We start from the raw sequence: 19,123 nt of genomic DNA on the forward strand, positions 1-19,123 counted from the left end.
AACCTTCAGCTTTCAATGCTTAAATGCACCTGGCTTAAAGCAAACTCAGTGTAAAAAAACCACATTGTAAGCAAACTTCCATATATAACTGTCACTAGCACATTATTGATTATTAAGTGAAAGGGGTTTTTTTAAATCCAATTTTCTTCACACTACCCAGACTCTATTTTGAGTGGTGCTCATTTTGGACAAAGGGAATCCATGAAGTCACTTACAGTTTTGTTTATAACAATAATACCTAGTTCTTATATAGCAGTTTTCATCAGTCGATCTGAAAGCACATTACAATCTTTAACACACTTATCCTCACACTACCCCTGTGAGGCAGGGCAGTGGCATCATCTCCTCAGGAGCGCCACCAGCTTTTTTGCCACCCTAGGCAGCGGAAAGTCCAGCCCGTGAAATGCCGCCCCTGACAGAGGCAGTGGAAGGTTCTGTCCCTGAAATGCCGCCCCCGACAGAGGCAGCGGAAGATCCAGCCACCGTGGTCGCTGCCCCCCAAATGTTAGTGCCCTTGGCGACCGCCTAGGTAGCCTAATATGTTGCGCCGACCCTGCATTTCCTGTGTACAGCTGGGAAACCGAGGCACAGAGAGGGTAAGTGATTTGCCCAAGCTCACACAGGAAATCTGTAGCAGAGCAAAGACTTGAACCATGGAAATGTTTTTTATTGATGCAAATGGTTTCATAGAGATTTGCATTTACACTATTTGGACTTCGGACTTAAAGAGCCATAGTGTCTCTTTAAAGAAAGCAGTTAGAAGACAGTCAACCACCTGCATGTATATACAGTAGCACCTTTCATCCAAAGAAATGCTTATCAAAGGTAGTCGCTGCACTTCACACATGGAGAATCTGAAGCATACTACAGTCACATGCCTCACTCAAGGTCACATATTTAGTGGCAAAGCTAGCAAAGGAAGCCAAATTTCCTAATGTCCAGTTTGCTGCTCTAATCCCTAGAACCCGTGGCTCTCATGGTTTGATTGTGACCAAGAGAATAGAGAGAACTTAAGTACAACTGCAGCTTCATTTTTGGTTGGTCAGACCTACAGCTAAACTGCACTAAGTCAATTAAGAGCTAATTAAAAACCCCTCCGTTGGGCGCTCCACAGAGAATCCAGATCACGCTATAGGTCTCTACATGGTATGGTACTGATATGAGAGAGCTACCACCTTATGGACCAGGAGAGCCAACAGCTTCATTCCTAGTACTAGCGGTCAAAATCATTTCTTACCCCATAGATCAGTGATTCTCAAACTGGGGGTCGGGACCCCTCAGGGGGTCACGAGGTTATTACACGGGGGGTTGCGAGCTGTCAGCCTCCACCCCAAACCCCGCTTTGCCTCCAGCATTTATAATGGTGTTAAATATTTAAAATAGTGTTTTTAATTTATAAGGGGGGGGTCACACTCAGGGTACGTCTATACTTACCTCCGGGTTCAGCGGTAAGCAATCGATCTTCTAGGATTGATTTATCGCGTCTTGTCTAGATGCGATAAATCGATCCCGGAAGTGCTCGCCATCGACGCCGGTACTCCTGCTCCGCGAGAGGAGTACGCGGAGTCGACGGGGGAGCCTGCCTGCCACGTGTGGACCCGCGGTACGTACCTTGTAGTTTGAACTAAGGTACTTCGACTTCAGCTACGTTATTCACATAGCTGAAGTTGCGTATCTTAGTTCGAACTGGGGGGTTAGTGTGGACCAGCCCTCAGAGGCTTGCTATGTGAAAGGAGTCACCAGTACAAAAGTTTGAGAACCACTGCCATAGCTGAAGCCTGTTCAGAAGCAGTATGGCACCAAGCGTCACTACAGGAAGTTTTTTGTGTGTGTGCAAAGTTACAGAAAGAGGGATATGATGGAAATATCCTGAAACAATTGTGAGTGACTGTGAACGGAAATAAGCCCTAGTTGAAGGATACACCGTTCTTTAAAAAAGAATTGGACTCGGTTACCTTTCACCAGCATGACCTTTCCATTTCAGCCCTCTTTCACCAACAGAATTCAAGGAGTATCGCACAGTTAGTGGCAGTATTAGTTTCCCCATCTCATCCTTTTGCAGGAGAAGCTAAGGCATCATTACTGGAAGTGAGGAAAAATTCAGTTTCCATAGCCAATCCAATCTTTTTTTTTTAAGTTATATACACCCCCATTTCTAAATAACACCTTCCCCATGAGCTACAGAGTTTCTACTACATTATTTTATAATAAGGCTGCCTTCTTATACAAACTTTTTTCCCAGCATGCCTTTCTGGGGTTGGCCCTTTAAATTAGGCAGCGCCAAGTAGCTGATGCTCTAAAGGGGCCATTTTGGGTGTAGCTGCTGTATCTTCCAACTGGTGAGTGGTTGGGTTTTTTCTTTTCTATATTGATGAAGACAAGGTATGTGGTCATGCTTCCCTTTTGTAGTGCTAGCTAATTTTTATTATAAAGCTGGTTTATGGTGTTGTGAATACTTCTGCACTGTTTAAAAGTCTCTTCCAAGGCCTTCAGTTTCAATTTTGCCTGAACTAAGCTCCTTATAGGCTCTGAACTGAGAGGGAGAGAAAAAGCCACTGAATGGAAGGGTAAGAGAACAAAGAGCTGATCAGAAAGATTAACATGTGAGTAGGTGGAGGGAGAACTGGAAGGCTGGTAACTGCAGTGAGAGAAAGAGAAAGATAGAAACAAAATGGAGTTAGTAAGAGACCAGACTGGGTTAAGGACAGAATGACAGAAAAAGCAGAATGGTAAGAAAGTCTGATAAACTGGTGGATGCTGATAAACTGGTGGATGGACTGGAGCAACAGACAAGAAGAGTAGGTTCAGGTCAGTGGCATTACATCAGCCATAGAACTGTCTCCCTGAGACTTACTGAAAGAGGTGAATAATGTGAAAAAGAGTGGGGTTAAAGTAAATAAGCTAAAGAGAAAGAAAGTGGTTTAATGGATTGGGGGGAAATGAGGATTGAACCAGACTAATTGAAGGAAGGTTTAAATATAGAGTCAGGAAGCAATTAAAGGGAAGATGGGGTGAATTAAGGTGGTAGGAGGGAAAGAAGCTGTGGGGATAACATCATGGAAGATGAAAGAAGTTAGAGATTGAATAGAATAATAATGGTCAGGCAATGGAGGGAAAGCTGGAGAAAAGAACTAGGGGGATAGAATTGGAGGAAAGAAGGGGGGTGGAATACTGGGTTGGGTTAGTGGAAGAAAAGAAGAAGGGAGTGTGGGATGAAAGGTTTTGGCTGACGTGACAATTAGGGGAAGTGATGAACTGCAGTGGAGGGATGGGATAGAGACCAGAGGAAGGGGAGATGCAGGAATTAAATGGTTTAGGAAGACCGGAACACTCAGAAGCGAAACTTAGACTTTCCTTAGTCCACTTCCTTTAGAAAGGAGGGAAAGAACCATCAATGACAGTAGTTCTGGGAAAAGAAAAGGGGGCTGAAAGGATGGGGGGCAAAAGGGCATATTGGGGAGAAGGTTTGGATGAAGAAGGGCATGGAGTCATGGGAGTAAATGAAGAAAGAGCAGGGGAGCTTGGCTGGAGAAGGCCTAAAGAGAGTTCCCTGCAGGAAGAGGGCGAGAAAGGTGACGGGAAGGGCAGTGGGGATTCCTGGGATTAGGGGGAGTGGGCGGTTTGGGGCGCTGGGGAGCTGGGAGTGAGCGGCCGGGAGGAGGCTGCGGGACAGCCGTGAGGACTAGGGCAGGGGAGGGTCTGTGGGGCCGGGGCTGGGAGGGTGCAGGGCTGGCCCTGGTGCTCCAGGGCTGGGGAGGGGAGTCGGGGGGAGGTTCTGGCAGGCCCGGGGGAGGCAGGGGGACCCCTGGCGAGGGCCCGGGGTTGGGCGGACGGGTGCGGGGGGAAGCGGCGCCACAGGCCGGGAGGGGGCAGTGCGGGGGGCGCCGGGAGGGTCCCGGGCGGCGCGGGGGCGGGGGCCGGGCGGGCAGGAGGCGGAGCGCCGCGGCCAGAGGCGGGCCGATAGCAGCAGGCTCAGTCGGCTGGCTCGCCTCGCTCGGCTCTCCGTGCGCCTCCCGCTCCGGCTCCAGCCCCAGCCCCTAGCCCGGCCCGGCATGGCAGCTCCCCCGCGCTGCAGCCGGCTCCGCCGCGCCGCCGCCTCCCGGTCCCCGCTGCACCCGCCGCCGCCGCCGCCTCCCCCGGCCCCGCTGCTGCCGCTGCTGCTGCTCCTGGCCAGCGGGCCCGGCTCGTCCGCCTCGCGGGAGCCCGACAGCCCGTGCCGGGTGAAGACGGTCACCGTGTCCACCCTGCCCGTGCTCCGCGAGAACGACATCAGCTGGAGCGGCTCCCCGCCGGCCGCCAGCGCCGCCGCCCCCGGCCCCTCGGGCCCCGGCCCCGCCGCCGAGTCCCGGCTCCTGCTCTTCGTCCGCAACGAGCTGCCCGGGCGCATCGCGGTGCAAGACGATCTGGACAACACGGAGCTGCCCTTCTTCACCCTGGGTGAGGCGGGGAGGCGCGGCTCGGAGGCGGGGGTCGCTGGGGAGGGGGGAGCTGCCCCGGGCTCGGAGGCGGGGGTCGCTGGGGAGGGGGGAGCTGCCCCGGGCTCGGAGGCGGGGGTCGCTGGGGAGGGGAGAGCTGCCCCGGGCTCGGAGCCGGGGGTCGCTGGGGAGGGGAGAGCTGCCCGGGCTCGGGGCGGCTCGGAGCCGGAGGTCGCTGGGGAGGGGGGAGCTGCCCCGGGCTCGGAGTCGGGGGTCGCTGGGGAGGGGAGAGCTGCCCCGGGCTCGGAGTCGGGGGTCGCTGGGGAGGGGAGAGCTGCCCCGGGCTCGGAGTCGGGGGTCGCTGGGGAGGGGAGAGCTGCCCCGGGCGAGGGGCGCTGCACTGGGGGACCTGTCCGGGGCATGGGAGGCCGGGGGACCGGGGCGGGAGGTGCCTTCACCCTGGTACCGCGGGTTGGGGACCGGGTCAGAAGGGCTAGGTGGGGAGCTGCAGCCTCCCTGGAGGCGGGCGCACGGAGCGGAGTTCGTGGACTTCTCCCTGCTCCGTGGGGGTCCGGGAGCGGGACTAAGCCAGTTGCTGTCGCCCCCCGGGATGGGGGGCAGCGGGGTGCGGGGGATCGGGGTGGGTACCCGGGCACACGCCCGGTCTGCCTCTGTTCCCCGCGGGGACGGAGCAGAGGTTGGATGGGGCCACCTCTGGCACCCACCCGGGGCTGAGCAAGGCGCCGGGGAGCCTGGATCGAAGCGAGGGGCTCCGCTTTGCGGGAAGGGGCAATTTCTGGGTGTGGGGAGGGGGCAACTGAGGCAGGGTCCTGCCCTTGGGTAGAGGAGGGGGAGCCGTTTGGCTGGCTGGCGAGGAACTTGCCCTCCTGTTTGGGATCTGCTCGGAGGACGCGGGGGAGATGATGGAGGGAAGGAAACAGGAGGGCTGAGGTGCTGGAGTGACTCTGGAGGCAGCAGTGGGAGCGAGTCGCTGGGGCCGTGTGGGGCTGGCTGATGGGCAGTGCCCCCAACCCCTAGGCAGGCTGGTGTTTGGAGGGGGAGTGGGGAACAAAGTACCTGCCACTGCTCCAGGACGGAGTGGAACTCATGGGCATGTGGAGCACTGAGGCGTTAATAATGCTGGGGCAGAAGCAGTGGTGGTGGGGGGTATGATACACAACCCCTCATAGCTAATTCCCTGGGGATCCCTGTCTGTCTCTCCCCCCCCCCTTCACTGCTACCTTCCCTCCCGTCTCCCTTAAAGTCCTCTGTCCTGGTGGGATGCAGTTTCGGGGGAAGACGAGCTGGCCTCACCTCTTTTCACTGTGGCTGAAATATTTCTATTTCTATTCATTTTTGCTCAGGAGTTGGGAGCATTTGACTTGATACAGCTCTTGCGCCTTTTTAGGTGTGTGCCTCTGGGCTTTTCACATACCTGTAGCTGTACCTGCTTTCTTTAGTTTAAAGATTTCCTCCTAGCTTTTTCTCCCCTTGGCAACAATGCACGGTGGTTTCCGTCCGCTCCATCACAGAGGGGCTTTTACCCTTCTTCTCTTGGGCAGGACTCCTCTGCCCTTGCAGATGTAAAATATAGGACATTCTTTATGTGGCAAGATCTCGCCTCATCCCTGAGTTACCAACCAGTTTGATTTCAGAAATGTTCTTTGCAATGATCCTGCAGGAGTCACTTTAGTGCTGTCATGTTGCCGTGGTTTGATTTCCCTCCCTTGTAATTGATAGCTTCATTATCTTTTAGAGCTTTTTAATGTTTCCTTTTTGTGCACGTTTTTTTTTTTTTTTCTGGAAGGGGGGAAAAGAGCTGTTGCAGGGTCTCAAGGCTGCCTGCTGGCTTGTCAAATAACCGGTTTGGAGCATCTTGGCTCAGCCTGCAGAGCAGGGTGGTACTACTCATACTTAACTGTCTTCTGCACTCCTGTGGAATGGCTGGCCCTGGAGAAACTACCACTGAGCGTAGGGCAAAAGAGGAGACTCTATTTGATTGCTTATAAATATTCTGGCTGAATGCTGTCTGATTACCCCTGTTTTGTGTGATGCTTTAGCTGTCAGGGTCTATTACAGCATGCCTGCATGTTTCGCCATACTTTCTAAGATTTCCCGGTAGCGGGGGAACAATTAAAATGGGTTATGAGAACATCTTTCCTGCATGAAGCTAGTTGATCTCCTGCTCTAACATGGGAGGTTCCTCCGTCTTGTCACTATTATCCTATTTTATATATTAGATCTGACTTGTTCTACTCCATAAAAGTGAACTGTGTAGAATTCTGTAGCTAAAGCGTGGTGTCTGCTGTTACAGATGACTGAAGGCTTTTGTTGATCTCAATACATCTCCTCTTTATCCACTAGCTTTTTCCTTCTCTGGGATCTAAGCCGCCTGTAATTTGAGTACCTGCTTGGCTTTGTCTGTGATGCTGATGAAGACGCTGGTTCATACACCTCTGTTTTGACTTTGAGTGGATTGTCTTCTATGCATTTAGCGTCTCAAGCTATTCTAGCCTATGTGCATGCTAACCTGGTACATAGCTGGGTGCTCAGCCGCAGACTGTTGTTTACAAGTGACGGTTTATTCAGTGAATGTGATGTGCCACACAAGTGAAATAACTAACTGCATCTCATGGTCTTTTAACCCCCTGGGAGTCTCCTCTAATAGAAAATGCTTGTAATAAATACTTGGATGCCTCTTAAACTGAGCATGTCAGAGCCTTGCTTTGCAGTCTGCTTGACTTCCTAGGAGACTTAAGTCAATCACAAACAACAACAACAAACCCCAGAACTTAATAAAAAAAAATGTACTTCAGGTAACAAATCTCAGACTCAAAGAACAGCCCCTAATGGGCTGGGTTGGCTTTACCATACAGGGGATGGGAGCGGGGGGGAAGGTAACAGGAATCTTTGGTTCACCAAGTTGAGGTTTCAGGGCAAAACGCAGTTGCTGCAGGGATCAGGAGTGGATTCTCCCTAGCCCCACATGACACACCTAGTTAAGTGCCTCAGAGGAAGGCAAAAGTACCTGCATGTAGCCTTAAATATTGGTTCCTGCCATACGAAGGACACTAGACCGGACAGAGCAGCGGTCTCCTCTAGCATGGCAAATCCCATTGCAATGGGTGACTTGGTGGAGGGATGCAGTATGCCTAATAATTTCTCTACCTTTCAGCGAGCCTGTGCCTTGACTAGGACTCCCAATTAACCCAACTCTCTCTCAATGCGGGCTTCTGTGACGATCTCTTTTGTGTGCTAGACACCTCAAGGTATCCCCCAAACCAGCCGATATTGAACTTGCCGCGGAGTATAAATGGGAACTTTGCCACAATTCTAAACATAATCAGTACCTTGCTTCTGCAGAAGGCAAACCCCCCCCCCGCCCTTCCCAAGGTCTGTCTCATGAATTGCTGTGGATACTTTGATACTGCCATTTTTTCTGTCTCCAGGAGTGGCAAGAGGTCCTTTCGTATTTAACTCTTTCCTGGACAGTCACTGTAAACGATTTTGCTGGCTAGCGGGATTGCTTTTTGGGCACAATGAATAGTGGTGGTGGTGGGGGGCGGGGTTGTTAGAATAGAAGTCCTGCAGGCCTTTGTGTACTAGTGATAGTTATGGACCCAGCTGTCTCTGGCTTGGCGTGGCCCCAGAGTTGTCAGGGTCTGTGTGTGTTTGTGTGTGGTGGAGGGTGGGGAGACAGGAACGGAGTTACCAATGAAGCTCTGTGGTAAACTCCCTCAAGTGTGGTCCCTCATCCCAAGGTGACTATCCCTGTCGCTTTTTCCTCTGTTGCTTCCTGTTCTAAACTGTTCAGTAGTGCCCGGCAGTCTAAATAGCATCTATATTTTCTGTGCCGCTTGCCAGACTTGTCAGGATCCACTGGGATGAAAGGTTCTGTACAAATGAAGGAAAAGGGGGAGGCCAGTAGCTCTGATCTTGTTGGGTGGTGAGGGAAATTGCCTTAAACACTTAGTCCCCTCCTCACTGCGGTAGTGCTTGCTATTGGACATCAAGGACTTATTGATTGGGTTTACGGTAGCAATCTGTACGTAGACTTGTCTCTGAGGGCAAGTTTTCTTTTGAGTTCCGATTTTACAGGTACCTAGTTCATTCTCTCCATGACAAGCAGAATGCTTTTCATCTTCAGATGGCTCCAGATGTGTCCTTACCTCTTTTCTGAGGCGCTTATCCCAAACCGTCTACCTGAGTAGCTTCCCAGAGGAATTTAGCTCGAAGCAGCAACAGAGCTGATGGCGGTGCTGATACCAAGAACTTTGAAGGAAAGGTAGTTGAGAACAAAACAACAAAGAGCGTAACTTATGGGAACAGTCTCTTCATCTATTAATGGTAACATCTTTCTGGAGATAAATCAGTAATTTGTGGCAGCTTCTGTCAGGCACCACTGTAGAATCTTGATACATGTCCCTTTTTTCTTATCTCAGTGATTATTTTCTTTCCTGTGACTGTCCACAGCTGAAGTGCCCCTTCTTGAAGCCTAATTGGGTTACACACCCTCCCTGCCTGCTTCTTAATGCCTCAAAACTCTCCAAAGGCCACAACCGACTTATTTTGAGGGGAAGCATGAGTGGAGAAAGGACCGTGACTTCACTAGGGGGCATTGGCTACAATAGGTGTCTTTTGATTAAAAATTTCTACTGGTGGGAGGTGGAGTGTAGATAAGGCTCCCACGTCTGTTAGCATTCGTCATGCAGTGCCATCTGGATTTGCTCAAAGCAAGGCTGGGAGATACATTACTAAAGTCTGGTGGCTGTGGGAACCTCTCCGTAGTAGCTGTAACTGTAACAGTGAGAAACCTGCTAATAAACAAACCAACCAAACTCAAGCAGAGATATGGGCTAAAAAGGCTGGAGAATCTGAATCCGTGGGGGTAGGGGAGAGGTACTCTACAAAACGGACATGGGGTGATCTGCATGAGAAAGAAGCTTCTTCCCCTGTGGTCATGCTCCATAACCCTGATCTCCGAGCGTGTGTTCAAGAGATTTTAGTTGCACCTTTCCCAGTATGTGTAAATGTTAAAAAAGTTGTGACAGCATGTCTACAGATGGCATGCCAGAGGAGTGTTTTAGCCCACTAGGGGGTGTTGGTGTCTGGAGATGCATACTCTCTAAGCTCCAAGGCTGTACAGAGTTCTTCTGCAAGGGATTTAGCTATATGTATTTGTTTGAAACCAGCTGTCGGGTTGGCGGTGTTGCCATTGGATCAGAGAACCCGTGAAAGGGTTAGCTAACTTGACTCCTCCTCTGATCGCCCCGGGGGATGTCCAGCTAAAACACTGCCCTAGCCTGGCTGTCTGACTCCCATGAGAGTTAATCCCTTGCATGCCCATACACATCATTGCATTTCCCTGTGTCTCTCGCACCAATGCTCAGCCTGTTTCATAAGCCTTTTCCCTGTCTTAACTTACAGGCTGTAAGTTACAGCCTGCCAAAAAACCAACAACCCCATGATGTGAACCCCAGGGTTGCAGAGCACAAAGCACTCAAAAGGCAGGCAATGACAAGATTAGCTTTTCCCCTTGTCCCTGTGCATTATGCATTGATAGATAACATACCATCATTCGTGATTTTCTACGACCTTGGATACACCTGTTGCACCTTGCAGTATTTTTTTCATTCTTCCGTTGTTTTCATTGGCTTAATGGTCCAGCATCTTCATTGACCTTAGACTCTCTCTGATGAGGCCTCTTCTCTCTGGGGTGTGTATCGTGACTTAGTCAGCCGCCATGCACTGTACGTCATCTCTTCACCAGGCAGCACAGCCTGCTTTAAGTGCAGTTCAGAGAGTGAGGCAGTTAGCTACCAAGCTAAACTAGATGGCCTATATATATCCTGGCAAATTTTCACCATTGATCTGTTACTTACACTGTAGTATCTTACGTAAGAACAATTTCCTGTGTACTTTTTGTAAATGACTTTAATGGGTTCTATTTGACTGGCATATGCGGCACTACAAGATGCTGTGTATCTATGGGTGTCAGAAAAAAGTGTGTTTCTACATATGCATTAGGATCATCGTTAATAACACCCCCACATGCAAGGGGCATGAGCTAAAGTGGTGTGTGCAACTTTGCTTTCACATCCCCATTTTTGGTTTTGATCCTTAGCTATGCAATCCTAATATCCTCTTAATGTCATTTTTCATGCATTTTCCCTAGATTCTTTATTCCTGTTTTTGATACACTTTGACTTTCTACTGCAGCCATCTGGGTGCTTGAGCTGTCTTTAAAAGGAAAAAAAAAAAAAAAACCCATACAAAATCTTTTTAATAGGGAGAATGTTTTTCTCCTTTCAGAATATTTGAACTGACGGCTCAGATTTCTTTAAAAAGAAACAAAAAGCCGCTTTTTGTTTTAAGCTGGAATTTTTCCAAACTTGCTGCCTGCCCAAAAGTGGGATTTTTGGAAAGCGGAGGGAGTGAAAAGAGGGCAACAATGGAAATGCCTAGGCATTTGCTGCTGCTGCTTAAACACTACAATACAACCTGCTTATAGCAGCCCCCGTTTAGTCAGTGGGGCTTTTTATTGAAAAGCAGAATCCGGTCTTCTAGTGAAACCACGGTGTTGAACAGAATTGCACGCCGAGTATTTCCTTGTCACCTGAGTTGCATTTTGCACTCTGGTGCTCTGAACCAAATGTGCACCACAAATGGCGTGGTTTCCATACTACTGCGTAGTGAGAAGGAACTTGACTTCAATTAGTTGACAGTATCGTCCTTTTCTATAGCACAGACCCTTTGTGTTGGGCTGGAAGAAGTCTGCAGTGCTCTGAGCAAGGCACTGGTTGGCATAACACTCTTGATTGGTTGTATCTTTGTCTCCTTCTGGCTGTATCTAAAATAGGCCAGTCAGGGAAAGGGTAGCCACTTCCAGACTCTCTGAACAGCCTTGCCTCCTGCAGAATCGGAACTGGGCCCTGCCATGCAAAAGCACTGATGGGAATGCAGTGAAAACAAGACTGCTTTGGGGGAGTCCCTGGAGAGAGAAGCAAGGGTATCTCACCTGACTCAGAGAACCAAGGAGCTTTCCCTCTTGAGGGACACCTGTTTGTGTGGAACAGCCGCTATTAGACTGTATCCATTTGGGCCAGGTAGAAATCCCTTATGGGGTGTGCTGTTTACTAGGCATGTCTGTGCAAAGGTGAAAGGGAAAATGGAACAAACTTTGTGTCTGGCGGTTCCCACCTGGCTTTCATTGCCATGGTAGTACACAGAGCAGAGGCTGCAGAACAGATCAGAGGGTGATAGAGGAAAGCTATTGAAAGGGACCGTGGATTGTCACCTGTTTAAGTTAATGACTCATGGTTAAGGCTACGATTTAATCATGGGTATTTTTCGTAAAAGTCATGGACAGGTCACGGGCAAGAAACAAAAAATCATGGCTCGTGACCTGTCTGACTTTTACTAAAAATACCCGTGATTGAATCTTGGGGAGAAGAGGGGGGAGCTAGTGGCACCAGCTGTGGCGCGCAGCCCTGGGGGGCCTGCTGCCGGGGGGGGGAAGGAAGTCCCGGAGCCAGTCGCATCGGCCCCTGCTTGGGTGGTCCCTGAGGCCCGCAGCCTTGGTCGCCAGAGCAGCGGTCTGGGTGCGGAGCCACTCCAGCAGCGGCCGGTGTGGTAGGCCAGGGGCTGTCTGAGCAGCAGGCCTCAGGGCCAGCTGCTTGGGTGACCCTGGGGTCAGCCACACTGGCCACTGCTGAAGTCCTGGAGGTCGCAGGAAGTCACGGAATCCGTGACAAACACGGAGCCCTACTCATGGTCCATCGCCTTCACACCGAAGCACTTTGCAAGCCGAGGCAACTGATGTGAATGTAATGGTTCAGAGAGAGGGGGAGGGCTCGGGAGACGTGGCCTCTGTTAAGAACAATCTCACGGGTCTAAGTGCAGTAGATACAACTCTCCTTCAGGAGACTTTGTACAGCCAATACAGAAGGCTTGTGGGGTCTCTCAACATCAGGGCTGGGGAGCAGGTGTGCCTGGTGCCACTGGTCGTCCATGCAGCTTCCTGAGAGAAACTACCTATAGGAGGAGGTAGTTCATGGCCTGAACACCTGTCAGGACTGGCAGTGGATCTGAACAGGCCTTGTGGGAAGGGGCAGTGTCTGTTCTGTCTAATTCATTCCTACTGTTCTAAACCAAGCAGCTGGCTAAGATGGGCAGCTTTGCGCAGCTGCATCATGGGCTAGGCGTCAGGGAAACCTGTGTTTTAGTCCTAGCTCTGCTGCTGACTTGCTGTGTGACTTGGGGATGTCACTTAACTTCTTCTGCCTCACTCCTGTGCTGTGTAGAGCCACAGATGCTCTCAGAAAGGTCTGACATCCCAAGCACCGAGTTGGGAAATGTGCTTGAATCTCTAGCTTTTACTCCCCTTCAGATCTCCCTACACCCAGCTGATATTTGTTTCCTGCGTTTCTTGAAGAGGTAAAAGGATGGGGAATGATTTAAGCTTCGTTCTCGCTAGGACTGCTCAGAAGTATTATCAGTCTCATGAATTGTGTTTAGACCTTGGCCACACAGTGGTCCCAATCACACATCTCTGCTGCCTGGCTAGTGTGCCCCATCCCCAGCTGCCCTGAAGTGATGCGTGATGCTGCTGTCTGATGCGGAGACATCAGGATGCTGGGGGGGGGAGGGAGGGGATCCCTTATGCATCCCTTATGCATCCCTTTCTTAAAGCAGTGTCTGATGCAGTTCATCCCTCCTGAGGGGGCTGGGTCATCCATAAATGCCTTTTAAAATAAGGGTTGCTGGGGGAGGAGGGAACTTGGTTCAAACTACCTCTGGCACCTGAACACAAGAGCATCCTTAAAGAATTGCTGCTTTCCAAGAGTTACCCATGTTGACCAGCTAGTGGCAACAGAAGATTAACTATAGAGAGAGCAACCCATACTTTCCAGCTGAATTGCCAGACAGTGGGTAGGAATCACTAGCGGAGGCCTGCAGTTGTGGGGAGAGCTGGTTTAACCCTCGTTTCCCCACTTTCTGTTCCTCTGCCTGCTCCCTTTTGGAAAGGGGAGGGGACAAAAGTTGGGGTCCATCACCTGACCTAGATATCGTGGCACCCGGGATCTGCCTTTCCCAGGGCCATGGCACAGTGCAAGATGCACTTTTTTGCAATGTCGGGTCAGGAACTTCAGTTCCCCTTTGTGTGTGTGATTTTCAGGGTGGGAGGGGAGACATAAGAGGCCCAGATGGGTGGGCCCCCCAAAATACCCATTCCTTAAAGCAGTTACTGAATGTCGCAGACTATTATTTATTTTATTTGCATTACCATAGTGTGGAGGCTATGGTAGTCCGAGCCCAGGACCCCATTGTGTTAGCTGCTGTACATCTGCTTGACCCATGTGGATGAGACCAAATTGGTATGGACCTTGGCTGCTTCTGGGTGTGATGTTAACATGCATCACTGCCTGACTCCTAAACCCCAAATGGACCGTTGGCTTTCTCGGTGTGTTAAATGATCGCTGGGTCATTGGAACACTGGCTTGGGACCAGCGTTCTCTGAGGCAGGTGGAGAAGGTATTTCCCTGCCGTGGGTGGGTGGGGAGGGATTGTTCTTGTATCACCGTCTGTACAGATCTAGCCCTAGCATTTTCAGATGGTTTGAAAAAACCTGCCCATGATCATCAAGCCAGAGGCCTGACCAAGGTGCCTGGGGAAGGGAGTGGTGAGGCTGAGAGCTCAGACCAAACGAAGTCCTATCAAGTCACTGACATTGGAAGCTTTTGAGATCCATAACATTAGTTCTCATTGTGTGCGTTATCCCAAGTGCATCTCGGATGATTCAGAAAGAATGAGGGAGTGTCTCTCCTCTGACTGCTGCATGCACGGGAAGAGGAAACCAATATCTTTTCTCTCCTCTTTCTCTCCCCCCTCCCCCCCCCCCCCACCCTTGCCTTCAGCTCCTGGTTCTGCATCTGTTGCTCTGTAGGAGCAGTGGCAGAGTGAAACAGACAGGAACCTTGTCAGTAGCCCACTTAGGAAGTGATGCCATGTAAAATAATCAAATGTTTTCAGGTTACTGCTGGGGCCCTGCTAATTTGGTTCGGATTCCTAGTGTCCAGACAGCATGGAGACAGCTAATTGTATTGAAGATGCCAAGCATGCAGAATGTAAATCCGGTTGTTCTTGGTGTCCGATGTCTGGATACATCTTTTTGAGGGTAAACTTTGAACAACAGGTATGTAACTCTTTGCCTCCCCTGGGACCCAGCGGACCCTGCTTGGCCCCTGTGTTATCTACTCTGTATCTGCCAGGCAAGTGAAGAAGTTGGGTTACTCTGGTGCAATCCCTCAGTATGTTCATCCTGCTCTGAACAAGGAGGAGGCAGAACACGACACAGAGGGACAGGCTGGCTTGTTGCTAATTGGGACAAAATGGGCCGAGTCCTGGATGGAGCCGACACCCCATCTCTCCTGAATGAGGCTCATAGAGGAAATAAAGGAACCAGGACATTTCCAGCTTTCTCTCATCTGCTCTCCACAACACCTACATCGTCCTAACCCCATGTTTCCAGCCTCCCTATTTTTCTATAAAAGGCAAACCCTGTAGGAACTAGGGAACCCATGACCTGGCTTTGCAAGCACCAGAGAAAGGGAAGAAATTTCCCATTAGCAGCATCAGCATTACCGGGCACCGTAACTGCTGAATTTAGGAAGATTATTGAGAGTTGGCTGCATTGCTCCCAAGGATCTGCACAGGGGTTATCCTCTTAAGGGGGAGGAGAGGAGGCAAGGGCCAAGTTTCTTGGCTGCCTGGAGATGTGAGGAGAACTGCCCCCAGATTCGTTTCTGATCCCGGTAAGTGTAGCTTTGCATATATCTCCTGTAAGGTGAGAAGGAAGTTGTGCACCAGGGTGGGAGGATGGCAGAAACCTATTGGGTCTGCTGCCTGTGATGCATCATATTTACCCTTCTGCTGTACTGGAATAAAACCCAAATTGTACAGCCAGCTGCACTGATGAGCTGCAGTTCAGAGGAGGAGAGCACCCCATGGTGCTCCGTGCAGAGTGGCACTGGGGAAAGTGGGTGAAACACCCTGGACCGGCTGTGAATGCAGGAGCAGGGTGAGTTCGCATTCACAGGAGTGCGAGTGTGAAGAGGCCTGGAGATCTCAAGCCATGCTCAGTTGGTACTAAGGACATGAGCAAGTGTCCAAGCTGCGGAGTAAATCCATCTCTCTCACCTGGCTCTGAAGCTCCAGGGACCTCATAGCTTTTGTTTCCATTATTAAGTCTATTTATAATTTTTACAGCGCCCAAGAAGTCTTTTTTCCGAGGCTCATAAAAAGCCATGATACCTGCCATAAAGCACTTAGTTTAACTGCGGAGGTGATGAGGGAGGGTAACACAGAAGGGAGGGGTGGAATGAGACAGTAGCCCAGAGGTTAGGGCCCTGGACTGGCAAGTCCGGAGGGCTGGGTTCTGTTTCCACTGACTTGCTGGCAACATACTTTATCGCCTCTGTGGCTGTTTCTCCTCCCATCGCTTGTCTGTATTGCAGGGACTCTATCCAGTGCCAGCACAACGGGGCCCTGATTGCGGTTGGGGCTACTGAGTAAGGGATGGGCAAGGCTGAATTACAGCAAAACAATCCGTGGGCTGCTGAGCAGCATCCGAAGAGTTAACTGTGCCTTCCCGAAGGGCTCGGTGTCGCTTGTGAGACCTCTGTTCGGTTCCTGTCTTCTCGCCCGTCCCAAGGGCTGGAGCACTGAAGGGCTCGGCGGCTGCTGCAGTCCTGAGTCAGCTGTGGGGTTCTGGGATTCTGCTCGGCACTCCCGTGGAAGGGAAACTGAAGCCTTGGTTTAGCGTCTCCTGGGTGCTGACCAGCTCTCCCTTTAGTCGTCTTCCCTCCCACCCCAAATGAACAGAGCATCCCAGGTGCCCACACAATTCTTCTTCCTCCTCCCCAGCTTCTGCTGTCTCAGATGTCTCTCTCCCAGGCTGTCTACCTGTTCCCAGTCCCGTGGGATTTTGCCTGCCACGGACTGTGTGCGCGACATTAAAATATGGGATCGAGAGACCGAAAGTAGTTGCTGGCAGCGGCGTGGGCTTTTTTCCTCTAACCAACTGGTCTGTAAGGTCAGCGCCACGATTCAGTGCTCCCGAGTCAATAGCCTGCTGCAATAGCAAACACCTGGCTTGTGTGGGGTGGCAGGAAATCTGGGAGCTGGGGGGTGGGCGGGCCGGGGAAGGCCTGAGCAAGGTGGATTTGCCCCCCCAGATATTGTGGTGCTGCTCTCACTGAGTTTGGGAGCCTGTCGCAATTACTGACCTGTCCCTTGGGGTGAGGGAGGAGCTGGGGACATGCCAATGACCTCATTATCCATGCAGTATTCACCCCTCGTGCTCCCTCTGCTCTGCGCTCCTGCCTCGTGACAGGTCTGTTTACCACTGGACTAGGAATTCCCAGAGGGGCTGAACCCAGTGCAAGATGCCAGTCGATTGCCCCCACTTAGTCCTCCGTTATAAAGCTCCCTCTTCCGCTGTCGGCCAGCCCTGTGGCTGAGAGGGCTATAAATCCTGACCTAGTCTTTCCGGGATCGCAGCAGCCGCTTGTGTGGCCACTTTCAATACAGTGGCTGTCAGATTAAAAACAGTGGCGCTGAGGGAGTGTGGGGAGAACCAGGTCTGTCCTTCCTGTTTGTCCTGCCATCGCGCTGCGCTCTCATTCTAAACACGTACCAAGAGCAGCTGCATGAAAGGAGGGGGGGACATCTAACCTAAATTAAAGGGACTTGTTAATTTCTCCCTCAGGCCTGGTGACCTGCCCAGGAAATTCTGCCAGGGTGTCAGAACCCTGCCTCTGGGTGTTTGGTTCTGGGCCTCCCCCGTCCCACAGTCCGTCCCGCTGCCTGGGGAAACTGGGAGCAGAGGGAACCCAGCAAGGGGGGCCCAGGGAGGGCAATTCTCGGCTGAACTGTGGGTGGGTGTCGTCGTTCTCCTCCAGCTAATGTAATGGCGTGTGTTCTTTTCCTCCGCCCCCGCTCCGTTGTGGACAACAGCAATCTCTCTAGGTTTGGGTACTTCTGTGGCTCCTTTCTAGGCATTTAAAAATAGAAACAATGAACAATCTCCTCTTTCTTCCTTCGCAACCGGCAGGGCAGAGCTTGATTGGTTTGTAGGGTCTGGGCCATGGAGGGTGGAGCTGAAGAGGTGAGTCGGGCGTTCGTTTCCGGACACCTGAGGCCCATGCTCGTTCTGGATCTCTTGTGGCAGGGAGTCCCGCAGGCTGGGTCGAGCTCCTGGGGAAGATTGCTGCCTGGCATTCCCAAGCCTCTTCCGTTGGTTGAGTCCCTGCTCCCCGCCCCACAGTGGCAGGTTTTGCTCAAGGAGGGAGAGGTGCTATTTTGGACCTGTCCAAACTGGACTTTGCCCTGGCTCCCTGTTGAGTAGAGTGGAGTGTACCTGGGCGCTGTTCAGCAGATGGGCTCGCTGGGTTTGTACCAGCTGGAGCTTTCTCAGGGTGTGGCTTCATTGGGACCCTGTTCACAGCGTGGCTTCATTCCTAGATCGTAGGCCTGACGGTGACCCGGGTCAGTTCTGTGCCTGATAAGATGGGGCCCGGTCAGTTGGTTTACATGGCATTGGAATTCCAAAGGAGCTAGGTCTGCAGACAGATAACAACTGGAGGGTAGATGCCGTTGATAATGGGGGATGCTCACTGAAGTGCATCTCTCTCTCCCTACCAGCATGGCCTCCGTGTGGCTAAAGGTGAACCTAGGCCAGGGCTGGTTTTGAGAGCTGGGGTTGCTTACGTTGCGGGTAAAGGAGATGAACGGGGGCATTTGCATAGTGCTGACACTTAAGCTCTCCCAGCAGCCTTGGGTAGGGATGGAAGAATGCAGGGAAGCTGGTTGGGAGAGACTGCGGTGATGGCTTTGGTACTGGAGGGACAGCTGCCCATAAGGACCCTCCGGCTTAGCATGGGAGGAAAGACATGAACCAGGTAGAGTTTCCATTCATCCTTGTAGCATTCCGGGGGGGGGGGGGGGGGAGCAGGCATATCTGGTGATCAAGCCTATGGAATGCCGCTGAGATGCCCCATGGGAGGCGCGTGAATGGTACATCCCTTGTCTAAACAGGCAGGTCTTTGCGAGCCTCCCCTAAAAGACCCAGGGAGGAGTTGTTGCTCAACCTGACTTGTTCGCATCAGGGCTCTTATCTTTTCAATATCCTGTGGAGCCAAGGAAAGGCCTTGGGGGTGCATTTGTCACCCAAACAGTCCTAGGCTTCAGATGAACTCGGTGTTCTAGCAATAAAACTAGGCTCCGCACTGTGTACTGTAACAAAACCCCTGGATGTAATCTATTCCGAGAATATTGCACCTTTCATCTTGAAGGATCCCAAGGTGCTTTCCAAGCCGCAGCGTCTTACAGCCTGCCTCACTAGAGAATGCTGTTAGTGAGGGCAGCAGATGGTCTCTGCACCGACCCTGCCCCCCCACTCCCTTGTAACTTCTTAAAGAATTCTCCTTTTGGACCGGCAATGCCGTGGGCTCGCTCTGAACCCGAACATGAGTTTGTGGAGGAAAATACATGCATCCATTTGAGTTACGGAAGGATGGGGAGGGGGAACTATTCTTCCAGGACTGTGACAGTGGGTAGGAATTACTTTCACGCACAGCTCCAACAGCTTTGGCGCTTGGCAGAAATAGTGCTCACGGTGGAGGTGTGTGTTCTCCACAGCCTGAAGA

The 19,123-nt window shown here is 51.5% G+C and overlaps 1 protein-coding gene across 2 annotated transcripts in view; it reads left to right on the plus strand.

Moving 5' to 3' along the window:
• The first annotated feature begins 4,352 nt into the window (after positions 1-4,352).
• The window catches only part of ASTN2 (astrotactin 2), a 657,219-nt gene continuing 642,448 nt past the window's right edge, over positions 4,353-19,123 (plus strand). For both annotated transcript variants that reach the window (XM_054007154.1, XM_054007156.1), the window contains exon 1: positions 4,353-4,437. The gene's annotated coding sequence lies outside the window, so the exon portion shown is untranslated. The remainder of the gene's footprint in view (positions 4,438-19,123) is intronic.

Source organism: Malaclemys terrapin, chromosome 17 (genome assembly GCF_027887155.1).
Source record: "Malaclemys terrapin pileata isolate rMalTer1 chromosome 17, rMalTer1.hap1, whole genome shotgun sequence".
NCBI lineage: Eukaryota > Metazoa > Chordata > Testudines > Emydidae > Malaclemys > Malaclemys terrapin.